Genomic DNA, 17,174 nt, shown 5'->3' on the forward strand with positions numbered 1-17,174 from the left:
GGGAAGCTCAAGGTAGTTGACACAACCACTTTATTCTTGGGATGAATGTGGAGGTGGCGGAGACGTGCTTTGTTTGCCAGATTTCCATTCATAGTTCACGAGGTGTTGGCCCACAGGGTACTTGTCATTTTTAATATGTTCATAAAGACACTTATTTTTATTATTATTATTATTATTTTTTTTGTGGTGCGCGGGCCTCTCACTGTTGTGGCCTCTCCCGTTGCGGAGCACAGGCTCCGGACCCGCAGGCTCAGCGGCCATGGCTCACGGGCCCAGCCGCTCCGCGGCATGTGGGATCTTCCCAGACCGGGGCACGAACCCGCATCCCCTGCATCGGCAGGCGGACTCTCAACCACTGCGCCACCAGGGAAGCCCCGTAAAGACACTTAAACTGGCAGACCTGGAAGGGCAAGATTCCCATCAATACCACGACTATCAGTAAAAGTGGAAAAACCCGCCAGTGGACCAAGTTTTGCATTTCCGCAGTTAACACCTAGTAAAGGAATGATACCGGATGTGATGATGTAAGGTACACAGTAGGAAAGCAAGAGCACAGAGATCACTGGCGCTGCCAGTTTCCAAATGATATAGTGAAGGTCAGTGTTCCGGATGCCATCTGCCTAAACCTGCTCAATTACAGTTTTAAACCACCACTGAGGATCCATCAGTGTTATATAGCTGCAGATTCTCACATGCAGGATTCCAGGTGCCCAGTCCTGTGATAGGAAAAAAAGAGGAGTTTGATCCAAGGGAACCCTCGGGGGAGCAACATTAACCAGCTCAAACAGGAGCCCCAGAAGAAGCAGGACGACTCCAGCCAGCAGCACTGCAACTGTCGAAGTCTTCACTATCATGCGGGACTACCCTTTATAATCATGCGGGACTACCCTTTATAACCTTCTGAGGATCACTCTGCATCCCTGTGGCATCAGTGTCGCCAGCATCGTCCCTGCCTTTATGGTTAGCCAGCAAATGTAGAAACCATAAGCAGCTGTGTAGAGCTTGTGGATTTTGGCAGTCCCCGTCCAAAATGACATTAACTGACAGCTGGCAAATACTGGTAGAGTAAGGCAGATGAGGCTGGCCATCAGTAAGGTTCTTGCACGTGAAGAAAATCAACAAAAATATCCTGAGTGGAAAAATTAAAGGCCAATGGTAAGGCTGAAAGCCGGCAGGCCCTCCCTGCTGAAGTGGGCTGCATACACACCTTCCCCCACCACAGGAATAGCGTTATTATTTCAAACAGGCTGGTTATTGTTCACTGGTTGGTTTGCACTGTTCTCATTTTCTTCCTGGTCTTCCACCAAATAGGAATGAAGATCCAGCAAGTTTCCAGCAGTAACAGTCCCAGCTCACACAAGCTCCTTCAGTCACTGCTGTGTGTATCCCTGTTCAGGTAACACTGGTAAGATAACCTGAAGCAGAAGCAGCTCAAGGGACAGTTCACTCACTGGAGCATCACTGCAGAGCATGACGCTGCATGGAAGAAAATTAGGCAGCAGACTCTTAATTATACGAATAGGTAGACAAAGCACCAGGAGCACAATGGAGCCAAAGAGAATCACTGACAAAATAAATCTTGGGAGATGCTTATAAATAGTCAAGTGAATCATTTCTTGTACTGGATTTTTAGAAATCTGGATCATTCAGATTCCTTAGAAACCAAAACACACCAGGTTGAAGTACCTGTCTCAGCAACAGAGTGAAGGAGAAAACAGACACCATTCCTACTAGTTAATGCAGAAACATGATCTTTCAGAGAAGCATCAGACATTTCCAGGGAACAGATATCCAGTCACCAGCCACAAATGAGAGGGAACACTTATTTCTACCACCACTAACAGAGAGACCTTTAACAACAATATAGCAGACTCCCAGCTAGTGACGAGACCTATGAAATTTAACAAGAGTTGCCAAGCCATGATAAATTATCAGTGTTATTGCTAAAAGTACATACCCTACTATGGTTGTGATTAGGCCTTCAAAATGAGATGCTTGGAGGTGTTCCTTCAAATCCCAAATGAACAAGGGAGAAATGACCAGTGTGGTCAGGGTAAAATGCAAAACCAAGAAAGAACAGTGTGTATAAAGACACCACCCAGATGACATGTTCTGGAAACACTGGTCATCCGTCAAGTCCTAACATTCTTCCCCATGTAAACTCTTTGTAGCTCCGTCCCGTTCTAAAGCATTGCAGGTCATGTGACATCAGCTGCATTTTCCCCGCCTGTGTTGTCTTCCTCCTTGTTCTCCTCCTCCTCCTCTTCCACCTGGTCATCCTGGGCATCAGGGTTTTCCGGCACCAGTGCGTTCTTAGCTGGTGGGTTAGCATGCTGGTCGGGAGCAACATTTTCAACACCATTTCCTCCCGCTGGAGCCTCATTTTGGTGATGCCTAACAGCACTGAAGGGCAGAGCAGCAAGTAGCATGTTGACCTTAATACTACTGAAAATCCTAAGAATTACAGAAAGCTAACACAATAGTTTGAAAAAAAAAAAAGGTGTATACTCAGTTTAGACAATTTCAGATCGTTTTAACATTTTGACAATTTTCTGTTTTGCCTCTACATTTTTATTTATTTTAAAATTAAAGTGATATTTGTACATATGTAGTTTTAAAAATCAGATAATATTCAAGGCTTATAAAAATAGCAGGGCACCATCTCTTCTCATGTCCAGTTCCCAGCCTTTAGGGGCAGTCAATTTCAATTCCTTCAGCTGTTTGTTCTGATATGTCTTTATTTTTCTAAGTCAGTTCTGCTTTTTGTTGACTTTTCATTTTAGACAGTAGCTACTCATTTTCCTTCTAAGAAAAATGAGGATTAGTCATCTTAATCTCTCTGCCGCCTGCAAACATTTATACATATTTCCCTTTCTCTCATCTTCCTTTTATAGGATATCAGGTTTGGGGGGTAAATTCTTTATTATTTAAATTATTATGACTATGCAAATATTTTTCACAGCCTTGTCACAGAATTCACTGTGATCGTATTTCCTTTCTTGTCCAACTTAATGTTTTCTCGAATAATTATCTGAGTTTGAAATTTTATGTACTTTGTGCCTATTAATTAATTTGCAATTCTCTGACAAATATAAACTATAATATGGTTGGACACATCAGATAATCTGTCAGTTCCTTTTTCTTCTTGGAGACAGCCTTCTGCCTCCTATTTATAATGCAGACTTTCAAATAATTCTCCTATTTTTCAGTAATCATTTTGTCTTGCTTTCAGTGTTGACCTGTGTTCCAAAGATCAGGGTCTGTAGTACACCCTCTCCAGGGATGGGGAGAAGATTGGTTTTGGGGTGAGGCCACTTAAATGAACTTTCAACCAGTCATCTCGTTTCCAGCCGCACCCTGCATTTTTGTCTTCATCATTGCTACCAATACCTGAATCTCTGCAGCATGAGTCAGCTTGCTGCTTTTTCTTTTTTAATTGTGGTAATGTGGTAAAATATACATAACTCAATTTACCATTGTAACCATTTTAAAGTGTACAGTTCAGTGGCATTAAGTGTATTTACATTGTTGTGTAACTGTTACCACTGTCCATCAATCTCCAGAACTTTTACATCATCCCTAACTGAAACTCTGTACTTATTAAACAGTAACTGCTTATTTATCCCAGCCCCCCTCCCACCATCCCCTCCCCCAGCCCCTGGCCACCATTATTCTACTTTCTGTGTTTATCAGCTCGATGGCTTCTTCCTTTCAGGTTTAGGCTTTGGCTTTCTTGGTCTAGTTAGTTTAGTTACCTCTTTTTTTCCTAGCTTCCAAAATATTGTGCCTTCTCTTATTTGCTGTTGTCTTTCCCCATTCTCTTATCCTTATGGATTTTATACTTCTAAAAATTCCTTTAACTTTTTAAGGTGAGGTTTCAGGAAGGGGTCAGGACCAGTCATGATTAACCGAAGGTCTGCTACTCCCTACCTCCATTCCTTATTATTAGTTTTAAAATATAGGTTTTTCTAAATTAGAAATTTAAATGCAGGTATGTCAAACAAATAAAGGCAGTTTTGTAGCTATACTGGCTATAAAATTAAGCTTGATAGATAGTCCGCTTCTTATTGCTGGTTCCCATTGTGTTGACAGGGGTTTGATCACTCAGACCTAATGCAGCCCCATACTCTTCCAGCAAACCTAAGATGGTTCCGCTGTGCTGAGACATGTTTTGTGCTACTGCAGCAGTTTCACAGCAATGACCCTTCTGTGGGGAGACAGACTATTAGCTACAAATTTCTGTACAAGTCTGTTATTCAAGGTGTAGTTGAGGTATTTCCTCCTCTGTGCAGCTTCTCTGAGTGCCCTAGACAGAGTTAATAACGCCTTCTATGCCACAGCACTTGTAAAAATTCTATTTTATTCTAGCGAGGTTAGATCTATTTACACTAGATATCTACCTTATCATGATCTGTCTCCATCTTTCTTAGACCTAGTATTTCTCAAGGTTAGGAGAATACTCCCAATTTTGATACAGTTTTTGATCCATAATAAATAATTATTTACCTAATGAGTAAATAATCCACCTGGATTGGTTGAATTTCCTATTTTCTGGGACTCATACTCATTGTGCCCTGTGTCACGAATGTCCACAGAAAGCTGTTCAGTGCTTTTTGCTTGATACTGCAAGTCAGTTCTGTGTAGTGATTAGAAGTTGTGGCTGCCAGAATACCTAGGTTCAAAAAAACAAGCAAGTTTCTTTTTTTTTTTGTCTGCACTTGCGTGGCACGCGGGATCTTAGTTTCCTACCAGGGATCGAACCTGTGTCGCCTGCAGTAGAAGTGCAGAGTCTAAACCACTGGACTGCCAGGGAAGTCCCAAAACAAGCAGGTTTCTAATCTCTCTCTGTTTCAGTTTCTTTACCTATAAAATAGAGAGATTAATAATCGTAATATCATGTAATGTTGTAAAGATTAAATTAATTATATCTAAAGTGCTGGATCAGTGCCTGCTGGTACAATGTTTTGTAGTCAATCTTCATCTTTATGGGGACATTACCTGCTATGATATCATTAGAACTTGATGGAAATAGATGATATGGAAAATCAAAGTAAAATAGCAACTCTAGTTACTATTAAAATATTTAGCTCTGAATTTTCTATATGAGCATGTTCTGAAATGATTTCCATGGACAATAGCAGATTAAGGCATATAGATAATAAACTTGGAGAAGTAATGTCTTCAGTGTGTTATATACCTACTAAAATACTGTATTCTTTAAATGTACTATAAAATAACCAAACACATGGAAATATATTTTAAACACATGGCAATACATTGAATGGCAATGTTAACGTTCATGTTCTTCTCTCCCTAAGAAGAGTTTTATGCAGCCCACTAATGAATTCGATATGTGGCATAACTGTTGTCTTCTAATTTGGGAGCCTGCTCTGTTTATTTTTCTCTTCAGAGACTGTGTGCTAAGGGGAGAGAACCCTCCTCCATTCATTCAGCAGTCATGAGAAGACTTGCTCATGTGCCTAGGCTGTGGGTAAGGGAGAATAAGGCACAGTTGTTTTTCTTAAGGAACCATAATCTCTTCTTCAATTCAGTAATATTAAAATCAGATGTTCTGGCAGAATATATTCACACTGTTTGACCAGAATTCCATTTATAATATTTTATAAATGGAATAAAAATGTGCAGAGATTTATGTACAAGGTGTTCATTAAAATACTAATTATAAAAGCAATAAAAAAGATAGGACTTTTGGTACATCCATTATATTTTCCAGACTTTTAATTAGAGACATGCTAATACTTAAATAATTAAACTTTTACTTTAAAAAATATCTGTCCTGGTGGATTTACATGGGAGGATGGATAGAAGGTTAGGTCAGTTGAATTGCCCGATCCATTAAAAGGAGTGGTAAAGTGCTCAGGTCCATGTTAGAGCTCCAGTACCACCACTAGTGTATGTATGACTCTGGCAAGTTGGTTGTTTAAAATTCTGTAAACCTTGGTGTTTTTCCTGTCTGTATAGTGGGTGTAATAGTAGTTTTGAAGTTTGTCGTGAGGACTAAATGAAACAGTGTATGTAACCTTAAAAATAAAACAAATAGTTCAGTAAATATTTGTGGCTTACTGTTATTGTTTTTCCTTACACTCCTTTCCTCCTTAATAGTTTTTCTGAGTAACCTTCCTCCAGTCAATCCAAACAAGGAATGGCAATATTTTGCTTGGTCTGATAATTGCCATTGCTTTGTAATAGCCATCTAGAGGTTTTTGAGGCCTTTGCTAACCTCTGCAGAGCTGTCACCTGTTATTTGCTTCTGCCAGTTTTGAAGAAGGGGAAATAGCAGTATGTGTGCCTTGGGTTTGCCATTTTTGCTGTAAACCTTCTTTGTCTCTTTATACACATATTTACTCCGTGTTCTCTTCTGGGTATCATGTACTTTTTGTTCTTGCACCTTATTTTGATGGGGAGTCTGTTAGCTTCCTTTTTTTTTTTTTTAATGTTTTGGCTGTTAACTGTAGTTTCATAGCATAAGTTACTCTTCATAACAGGGTAGTCATCCAAAGCTAGCCTTAGTTCTTTTTTAGCCCTGCTTTTCCTAGGCCTCTCATGAAACGTAAATATAGCTAGTTTGTTAGGCTGACTTGGACATGCCTCATTTAAAGAAGAGTTTGATTTTTTGTGAACTTTTTCTTCTTACTCTCCTGAGTACAGAGCTCCTTCTGTGTTTAATATAATGTAACCAAATACAAAGGAACTTTTCCATGAGGGATTATGGTGTCTTTTTAGAGCAGGTAGATTATGACCAGAAAAAAAATTTTTTTTTTTTTGTTAAATGGCATAAATTTAAATACGTGGTGTTTAGTATAAGTTATGTTCTGACAGAATCCGGGAAATAACAGCCAATAAATTATGACTGGTGATTAATGGAATAGCCCTCAGCACTTAGGCAAAAATGATTTTACACACCTTGGGAGTTATGGATACTATGAAAAGTTTTTACTTTTCTTGATGGTTTTTTCTACATTGATAAGTCCAGGGTATTTATAAATTATCATAAGTCAGAACTTTATATTAAAAAGAGTATTAACAGTTGAGTTTTGAAATTACTTGCCTTGGATTTGGTATTTTTTATCATTTTAAATCCAGGAATTAATACCATATGGTGTGCAATTAACTTTATTTTGAATCTATTTGAAGAACAAGCTGAAGGTATTTTAATGACATCACTCAGCTAAATCAGAAGATAGGTTCCTTGGGTAAGTTGCTTAACTCTCAAGGTCTCAACAGCTCTGTCCTGTAACATAGCTCTAACGTATTATTGTCATGAGCCCTACAATTTTGTGGCCTTTTAAATTTTCTTTCACAAATCTCTGTCGAAATACAGTTTTTTTCTACTGAGTTTTTAATATGATAGCTATAGATTAAATGTCAATATACATTTCTAAATGCTTGATTCTTTTTTAAAAAAATTTTAATCTGAAAAGACTATCACTTTTTAAAGATTGCTCTTTTGTTTAGATTGCTCTTTTATTCATTAAAACATTCAATTCTATATGGTAACTGGCTCCTAGGGTTAAAAAAATACATATTTAACCCGCCATTTTCACACTCCCCACAAACCTTATATTACATTTATATTGACAAGTAATAAAATTAACAGATTTGACCTTTAACATTCTAAACAGTGGAAAAAGCATTGCTGAACTATCAAATGGCCATGCAGAGAATCTGGCAGAGGGAGAGGAGTGTATTTTACATACTGAAAAATCAGTCAGTGGCAATCAGGCACTGACTTGCTCTGCAGTGTTTTAACAGAGAATTGAATGGCTTTGTTATACAAATATTTTACTGTGTTATTTGCTAAAACAAAATAGGAATGTTTAAGGCCTTTTGATGATAATTTAAAAATTTTTGACCTTAAAATAACCCTTAAGAGGAGGAGGGACTCCTTGGTTATTATAGAACCCCAAGTGAAAGGCTCCTGCTGGGAAGAAGGCGCTTGGGAATACAGCGAGATTGATTTCAGGCATGTTGGGATAATTTCTCTTACCTTAATGATACTTACTCCTGGCACGTACATATTTTCCTGTGTCAGCACTTCTCCTTGTCTGTGTTCTTTTGAAATAAATCTAAAATTGATTAGACATTTCTCATATTCCTAATTAGGAAAATTATTATCCAAAATTTTTAGAAATGAGGTTTCCAAAACTTCACAGGATAAATCCGTTGGTTGAAAGTGAACATTACTTTTGTGTTTCTTTGGAGAGATTAAAGACAGAATCTTTTTCCTCTGTGGGGGTGGGGTAGGTGAGAATGGATGTTCCCCCTGCCTGATTGTTTCCGTCACAATTATTGGTGGCAGTAAAAACCAGTAAAAGCATATCGTGTATTTTAAAAGGATAGTGGATAGAGCTCAGTGGCTCATCAAATTGTTTTGAGAGTTAGAGAACCAGATTCAGGGCTGAGCAGCCAGAAACAGTGCCCGAAATCACATTGCATAACGATTCCCATGAGGTTTCCAGTGCCATCTAGAGACAGACTGACAGATGCCACAGCCTGCCCCAGTGACACGGCTAGCACTGGTTGACTCTAAGTGCTGCCACCTCTGCCCCAGACTTGACCTTCCTGCAGTTGCTCCACCATTAGTGTGAGAGAGAGTTCTTTCTGGTCTCTTCTTGTCCTGCTTGTTAGTTGCCCATTTCTGCTCTGGGCTGGGCTTGTGTGTTAGGCATAGCCCGTGTCCTGGCTGTGTAGGACATGTGGAAAAGTGTCTCACCTTCTGAAATCATGAGGTAGTGTGAAGTTCTTAAAGTTAAGATGTGGAAAACTCTTTGATCTTCTGTTTTGTAAGGTGGGGAAGTTCCCAGACTTAAGAAGGGAAGTTCAGATGCTAGGCAGACAAAAAGAGTGATAAATGTTGACTGCATGTTTTAGATGTAATGTGTGCTGAGCCCTCACTATGTGCTAGGTACCATGCAAACTGTCTTACAGGTGTTATCACAGGCCATCCTCACAACATTAGAAATGAGGTAATAGGCTGAGAGAGTAAGTAACCTGCCCAAGATCATGCAGTTAGTCAGTGTCGGGCTAGGACACGAACTCAAAGCTGATTCCAAAGCCTGTGCTCATAACTGTTGTATTAAACTAACTCTTTTAATACCCCCTTTCCCCATATATTTAGCTCAAAATCCTGTAAATAAATCTGTTAGATTAACTCTACTAAGTTTATTAAAGTCATATGTATGATATATCTGTGTATTTAGGCATTTTAAAGGAAATGAAAATTTGTGGCTTTAATTTTATCTATTTTCAACTAATTGAATGATTTTTTTCTTTTTTTCATTTTGTGGCTATTTTTCTAATTCACTTTGCCACAGGCTACAATCTGATAAAATGCTTTCTTTCTGAATATCAGTGCTTAGAAGCCAGTTACAGAGTGTAATAGAGGTCAGCAAGAAGGAGAGGGGACATAGTGACCACAATAGAGGCAGGGAGGAAGAAACGTCACACACATATACACACACACAGCCCTGGGAGAGCGAGAGACAGAGACAAATATATATGGAAGGAATGGGGGGACATATGCATGTTATTCTACAAGCAGCATCCTTTATAGCCTTTTTTTTTTTTTTTTTTTTTTTTTTGTGGTACGCGGGCCTCTCACTGTTGTGGCCTCTCCCGTTGCGGAGCACAGGCTCCCGACGCACAGGCTCAGAGGCCATGGCTCACGGGCCCAGCCGCTCCGCGGCATGTGGGATCTTCCCGGACCGGGGCACGAACCCGTGTCTCCTGCATCGGCAGGCGGATTCTCAACCACTGCGCCACCAGGGAAGCCCTATAGCCTTTTTTATTTGCATTGGTAGGTTGAAAAACGAAACTCCTCTGCTTTAGGAAAGTCATTAAGGCCTTTTTTTAAAGTTAGAATCAGTGCTTTCTTTAAACAATAAGTTTTAAGCCTTTGTACCAGTTTGCATTTTAAATTGACTTATGTACTTCTATTTTAAAGCTAAAAAAAGTGATACCTAGGAATGAAACAGGAACTGTTATTTAACTTGGGACATATCCAACTTGGTTTGGGGGGAAAATCATAAAGGCAAACTCTCATAGTTACCATGATGTCACCCAAGCTAGAGTATTTCTTCATGAACCACAGCTCTTGTTAATTATTCCTTTAGTACGAGTCCGTCTGTTCTGTAGATTTTTCTTTGCTATCAAAACAGCACTTTATAATAATGTTATTTTGTTCACTTGTACCTTTGGGACTAAATGGGAGGCTGTAATTTTTGCGAAATTGAGTAGATCAAATGTCCTTCCACACACATACTGTTGTAAACAGTCTAAATGTGAGTTGGGTGATAGAGAAATACTTAGTGTAAGGTAAATGTCCATGAAGTTGAAAGTGATTTGTATTCTCTTTAAGTATTACATTTTTAATATTGAATATACTATGCTTTTTGTCCTTATCCTAATCTGATCTTTCCTAGAATATAAATTTAAATTTGAGAACTCTGATTTCTCTGTGAATTTTTTTGTTTTTGGTCCAGTGTAGGCTGTTTACAATGGGTTTTTGTATAAATGCAGTTGATTCTATATATATACTCTGCTATTCCACTACTTAACTTTGAGATTTATTCCTCTTTTATGAACTGGTTTAGTGAACCAGCAATCCTCAAATGGGCAGTAGTCCTTTTATTAAGCTACCAGGTTGAAAACAGGATATTGGCATATATACAGTTTCTTATCTTTATGAACATGAGCTAATGGTGCATTTAATTAGTCATCTAAGTAAGAAATGCCATACTGGGCCAGAGCAGTGATCCATCCGGCACAGACTGTCCTAAAAAGCTGCACCAAGGAATCAGATTATTTATTGGAATTCTGTCATCACTAAAGGATACATAGACCATTTCTAATTTCCCTTAATTTATATACTGTACTCAGAATTCATGCATTCATTTAAACTCTTCAACATTGCAATGTGTTCTGATTACATATGCTATGTATGTATTAAGCTAAAACACCTATTTTAGATCTGTTGGAATTGGTAATTCTAGGGTAAAATACCATTTATAATATGAACTTCAGTTCTTTCCTTGCTCATATGCTTCTTCAAGTTTCTTCACCTATAACATATAAAATGGTTTCGGGTTTTTTTCCCCAGTCTCAAAATCTGTTCTGTTATTTCTAATATGGCCAATTTATGAGGTTTTCTTTCTCACCCTCCTTCTTACCATTTTTTCTTTCTACATGCAATTTAAATATAGAATATTAGGCAAATTCTTTATGTATAATGAAGGAGGACCAAGTTATAGAGGGCCACTGAATTATCTGATGGCCATAACTGAAAGTTTTGTGGATTTTAGGAGAAACAATATTTCATAGCTATAGTTCAGAGAAAACAGGTATAGCTTATATTGATTGCTTTGAGATATGGATTTATTGAAGATTCTTTCATGAGACATGAATTCTACTTTTCATTTTGCTGGAAACTGATTTCCAGTTTGAAGGCATTGGTCATTCTTTCATTGTTCTTTGTGCAGTGCTTACCATGAGAAATTAGAGTTTGAGTGTGGCGAAAAATTGTATCTGTTACATTGCTAAAAAATATTTAAAGTCTACCAGAACTACTAAAGAATGAAGATAGTATTTTCCTCCTAGCAGATAAAGGAGGAATTTAGGAAAAGAATTGTAGCTCTTCTAGGTTAACTTCTATTTTTGAAGTTATTGGTTATCCCCTAGAAAATAAAAGGGCTGAAGTGAGCTTTATAAAAGTTGTTTCCACTTTTGAGAAAGTTAATGCAGTTGGGTAACAGTTTGTGGGGCACATACCTATTAGAGCATCTTCAAGAAGAGACTATCAAATACTGAAGTCGTTTGATATTCAAGTAACTCAACCCCCTGGAATAGAGTCACAGTAAATCTGCCTTAATACCAAGTTCCTCTCCATATTGAATATTTTATTGTGTGTGGTATTAAAATTCATGAAAAATAGTAAAGCCACAGGCTCTGTGATATTTATTTGTATAGATCTCTTCATTATGTATAATGTTGAACACATAGAAGAACACTAACCCAGGAGATATTTACCTTAATGTTCTACATAGACTCATATGTTAAGAGGTCTTTTTTTTAAAACTAAGAAATATATTTTATTGTCACAGCCAGAATGTGAGTAGCATGTTTGTATATAAAACAAAAGTTTGAAAAAGTAACAGTTATTCATATTGTGTGCAAGAGGAAGGAAGGGAAGGAGAGAGAGAAAGAGACAAACACAAACGATAGGGAGAGGAGGTGTGTATGATAAAGTTTCAAGAAACAGTACATACTCCATATGCTGTGTACTTCCATTTTGTTAAAATGCAAAACAAAACAGCAAACACCATAGGTGAAGGTTGTATTTATAATTGGTATCCTGGAAGAGTGTATCCTTACCTTCCCTCCCCTTTCCTTCATCATTCTTAACCATTAGTGCAATGATTTGAGATTGTGAGGGAGGGTTTTTTTTTGTGTGTTAATTTATGCTGAAAATTCCCAGGACACAATCAAGTATTTAGAAGACTAGCATAATGTATTTAGGTCTTTGGGGAGCTTTTAATCATGAATCTGTTGAGTCTCTGCTCTGTGTAAAGCAGTAAATTATTTAAATGGCGTGTCTTTTAGTCAATAGGGATAATTTGTTCCAAGCAGTCTTCACTTTCTCCAAATAACTGAGGACATTCATATAGTAAGGCCACAGTTCCTGGGTAATGTGTCTTAAAAAAAAAAATTTTTTTTTAATTTAGGCTGTGCCAGGTCTTAGTTGTGGCACGCGGTATCTTCATTGTGGCATGGGGGATCTTTAGTTGCAGCATGGGGGATCTTTAGTTGCAGCATATGGACACGTAGTTGTGGCATGCATGCGGGATCCAGTTCCCCGACCAGGGGTCGAACCCAGGCCCCCTGCATTGGGAGCACAGAGTCTTACCCACTGGACCACCAGGGAAGTCCCAGGGTAATGCGTCTTGATAGTTAAGTAATCACCTTGATTTTTTATTTTAGAATAGGTATGTTACTTTCATTGTATGATAAGCAGTGGGTGCATCTAGTAACAAATGTACAGTTTAGAAAGAAAATATTCCTACAGAATATTTTCTGATTAATGACATGTTAAAAAATCAGATTCTGTTGAGTATAAAGAACTGAAGCCAATAAGTGTTATCTCATAGTGTCAGGAACTAAGGTGTTCCACATGAGAGAATTTTCCGGAAAAGGAAAATTAGGAATTATGACTAATAATTTTATTGTAAATTTTAAGAAGTTAATGAAAAACTTTATGTATGTGTATATATATATCTATACGTCAGGAGAGAAAGAGAAGTATTTCAGACATCCAGAAAACTACAGAAACTATTTAGGTAAATATCTGTGTTACCCACTGTGTTAAATCTTAACATTTCTTCCCTGACTTCTCAGCGCATATGGAATAGCCATCAGTCACTTAGAGTTGATTCAGGTTAATCATTATGAATGAATACTAATTAGTGAGCTATGCTGTGCCTCACTTACTCTTACTCAGTTCCCATAGAGCTAAATGTACCATATTCTTCTGATTCATCCCTAATGCTACATGTTTCTTATTAATGTACAACAGTGAACCTTCCTCTTTTGTCCTCTTATTTAAAACAGCTGTGGAAGAATGGAACAAATTTCTCAAATGAGCAGCCTGGATTTACATGTTACTCCTATGGGGCAAATGTGGTATTTGTGACTAATAGTTTTATTCCAGTTTACTGCAGATTATAACAGTGAAAAAGAAAGACTGAGATTTTGCATTTTGGAGCCCTCTCTTTCTGGTTTGGACAAGTTATTTAACCACTCTGTTTTGTTAATACCTTTCCCATAGGGAAGCTCTGAGAATTAAGCAAGCTAATGTAAATTTCTGGCACACAGAAGTTGCTCAGTAAAAGGTTGCTTTAATATCACTAGCCGTTTTTCAAGTGGTTGAACTTGCTGAAAGTCTGATTTCCAGATGAGTGGGGGCATTTCTGCACAACAATATTCAAGAGTTCTCTTCACGTCCCTCCCCCCAAAAGCAAATTTTAACATTAGATTCATCATCCAACTCTTAGAACCCCAGCTGATTGTTTTCATAATACTTTTGGTTTATTTTTGTACTTAAGGTCTGATAGGCACATAACAAATGCTTTGTGAGCCTTAAACTAAGTGAAAATAGATTGTTCAGATGAAAGGTATGTGGCTAAGTCAGTTTTGGGGCAATTCTAGAGAACTCTTGCCAGAACTGGTATCTTTGTTTTGGTCTTCAGAGACTATTAAATATGATCACTGAGTCATACTTGCTGTTTTCTATGTCCCCTGGCTATTTCTCTTAAGACCCTGTAGCTTGGCCACCACACGCAGGATGTTTAAAAGGCAGCGTAGGCCTTAGCCCAGGAGGAGTTTATTTATTTAAAGAAAAATAATTAAGTTCAAACATCCCTACCATGTCATAGCTAGTCTAGTCATGTTAGAGTTAGTGAGTTCTTTTGATTCTTTCTGGTGGTCATGGTGCCTAAAAGGTAACAGATAAATGTGGAAGTGGTTAAACTTTTCCTGAGATTACTTGGAATTTTATAATGTAATCTCAAACAAATCCCTAAAGGAGGGGGAGGAAAGGGAATGCCATTTATTTTGCTAGTTGTTTTTTAATGGGACTCATATAATTCAAATCTTTCACCACTTCTTTCTAGGGTTATGATACAGATGATTTAAAAACAAAACAAAAACTGAAAAAAAAAGCCATGCACACTATGGTAGCTATATCTTCATTAATTCTTTGAAGTTTGGACCATAAGAATCTTTTAAAAGGGACAGTATAACTTCATAGATGTTTAGATACAAAGATATGAAAATTGATTACATTTGTGTTTCAAATGATTAGCATCTCCAAAATTTATGAGTGACTTCTCCTTACATATTGTCTGCCAGATGATGAAATCTGAGGCAGATATTTTGGGCTTGCCTGGGGTACCAGGGTGTATCTCCCTAATTAGATAACTTTAAAAAGCCAAGTCCTAAAGGAAGTGAAGGAGGAATTAGTACAAGTCCTGAGGCACTGAAATGAGAACATGCTTGATGTGTTTAAGGAAAGAGGCCAATGTGCCTAAAATGGAGTGAACAAGAGGGAGAGTGGTAGGAGATAAGGTTAGAGAGTGGGGAAGGGAAAATCAGATCGTGGTCCTTATGGTCTTTGTAAGGATTTTGGCTTTGAAACTGGTGAGATGGACTCAATTAGAGGGTTTGAGCAGAAGAACGACATGATCTGATTTTCTTTCTTTCTTTCTTTTTTTTTTTTTTTTTTTTTTTTTTTTTGTGGTACGCGGTCCTTTCACTGTTGTGGCACGCAGGCCTTTCACTATTGTGGCCTCTCCCGTTGCGGGGCTCAGGCTCAGCGGCCATGGCTCACAGGCCCAGCCGCTCTGCGGCATGTGGGATCTTCCCGGACTGGGGCACGAACCCATGTCCCTTGCATCGGCAGGCGTACTCTCAACCACTGCGCCACCAGGGTAGCCCCTGATTTTCTTTTGAAAAGGACTAATCTGACTGATTTGTTGAGGTGAGCAAGGGAAGAAGCTAGGAGATCAGACGGAAAACTATTACAGTAATGCAGATGAGAAATAAGGTGGCTTGGACCATCATAAGAGTAGAGGTGGTAAAAGTGGTCATATTATGGATATCTTTTGAAATTGGAGCTTCCAGGATAAATACCTAATGAATAGTGATGAATACTTCCGCATATAAAGTCTGGTTGATCCCTTTATAATGATGTTAAGGTTAATCACTGGGTTCAGGTTTTGTAGCCTGATTTATCCATTATAAAGTTTCCCATCAACCTTTTATCTAATGGCTTTAGCAACCATTGATTAATTTTTAGATTTATTATTTTATTAACTATTACAAAATGGGTATTCTCTAATTCTGTCATCCCTTCTACATTTATTTTTTGGAATCCTATAAAAGAGGGCTTTCACTTACTGACTGCCTGGTTACCCTGGGGTACCTTTCATATAAGAAAGGCAGGATAAATACTTGATTCTTTTCCATTATCAATTTTCAGGCTAATTAGTTCTTGCTCTAGTGACTACCAAAGATAATGGATTTTTTAAAAAATACATTTAATGTTTCAGTCAATGGTAGTCATCATTTTGTCTTTGTGTGTGTGTGTGTGTGTGTGTGTGTGTGTGTGTGTGTGTAATGGTCAAGATGTATGTGTATTTTACCACAATTGTAAAAACTTTTTTTTTTTTTTTCTTTTTGTTTTGTTTTTCTTTTTTTGTGTGTGTGTGGTACGTGGGCCTCTCACTGTTGTGGCCTCTCACGTTGCGGAGCACAGGCTCCGGACGCGCAGGCTCAGCGGCCATGGCTCACGGGCCCAGCCGCTCCGCGGCATGTGGGATCTACCCGGACCGGGGCACGAACCCGCGTCCCCTGCGTCGGCAGGCGGATTCTCAGCCACTGCGCCACCAGGGAAGCCCTGGTAGTCATCATTTTGATGTTCAAAATGTCATTATCGTTTGATGTTCATTTGACTTTAAAACATGTCTTCAAAGTAAAAACTATGAAACAAGATATATTCTGAGGAGTCTAGCTTCCATGCCTGTCCTTTCCAACTTGCTTTCTCTTTTCTCTGTAGACAACCATTTAAAAATGATTTTGGTTTATTCTGCCACCGCTTGTTGAAAGGAAGAAAAGCAGTTCTGTAATAATATTTGTATTCCCCCCATTTTGTTTTTACTAGAAGAGCAGCATTTTGTGGAATATTAATTCAGCTACAGGATGGGAAGTAGGGAGTACTACTGGGGTCCTTGAGGGTTATTCTTGAGATCAGTCAACTTTTCACTCCTTATAAAAGATTTTTTCTTATATTCCTAGCTGTCTCCTCAAAGAACATACATGTTTGCAAAAGAAAAAGACCCTCACCCACACTGTTTGGCAATATTTAGGAAGATCACACGTCCAGCAATTCCCATTCTAGGAGTCTTCCCCAGAGGTTGCACTAATAAAATTACAAAGTGATAGATGCCTTTATTCTGTTCCTTGAAGTTCGGGGACCATGTCTTGATTGTCTTTTAATTATGGGCTTTGTTTGTTGGTGAAAACAAACAATACTGATGATGTAGTTGGCATTAACATTAATTGTGTATGTGTGGAAGAAATGGCATTTTGAGACTGCCATTTTG

At 38.2% G+C, this 17,174-nt stretch overlaps 1 protein-coding gene across 9 annotated transcripts in view; it reads left to right on the forward strand.

Moving 5' to 3' along the window:
* Positions 1-17,174, forward strand: part of FRS2 (fibroblast growth factor receptor substrate 2) — a 121,015-nt gene that overhangs the window by 30,915 nt on the left and 72,926 nt on the right. The window lies entirely within an intron of this gene.

Source organism: Kogia breviceps, chromosome 12 (assembly GCF_026419965.1).
Source record: "Kogia breviceps isolate mKogBre1 chromosome 12, mKogBre1 haplotype 1, whole genome shotgun sequence".
NCBI classification, from domain to species: domain Eukaryota; kingdom Metazoa; phylum Chordata; class Mammalia; order Artiodactyla; family Physeteridae; genus Kogia; species Kogia breviceps.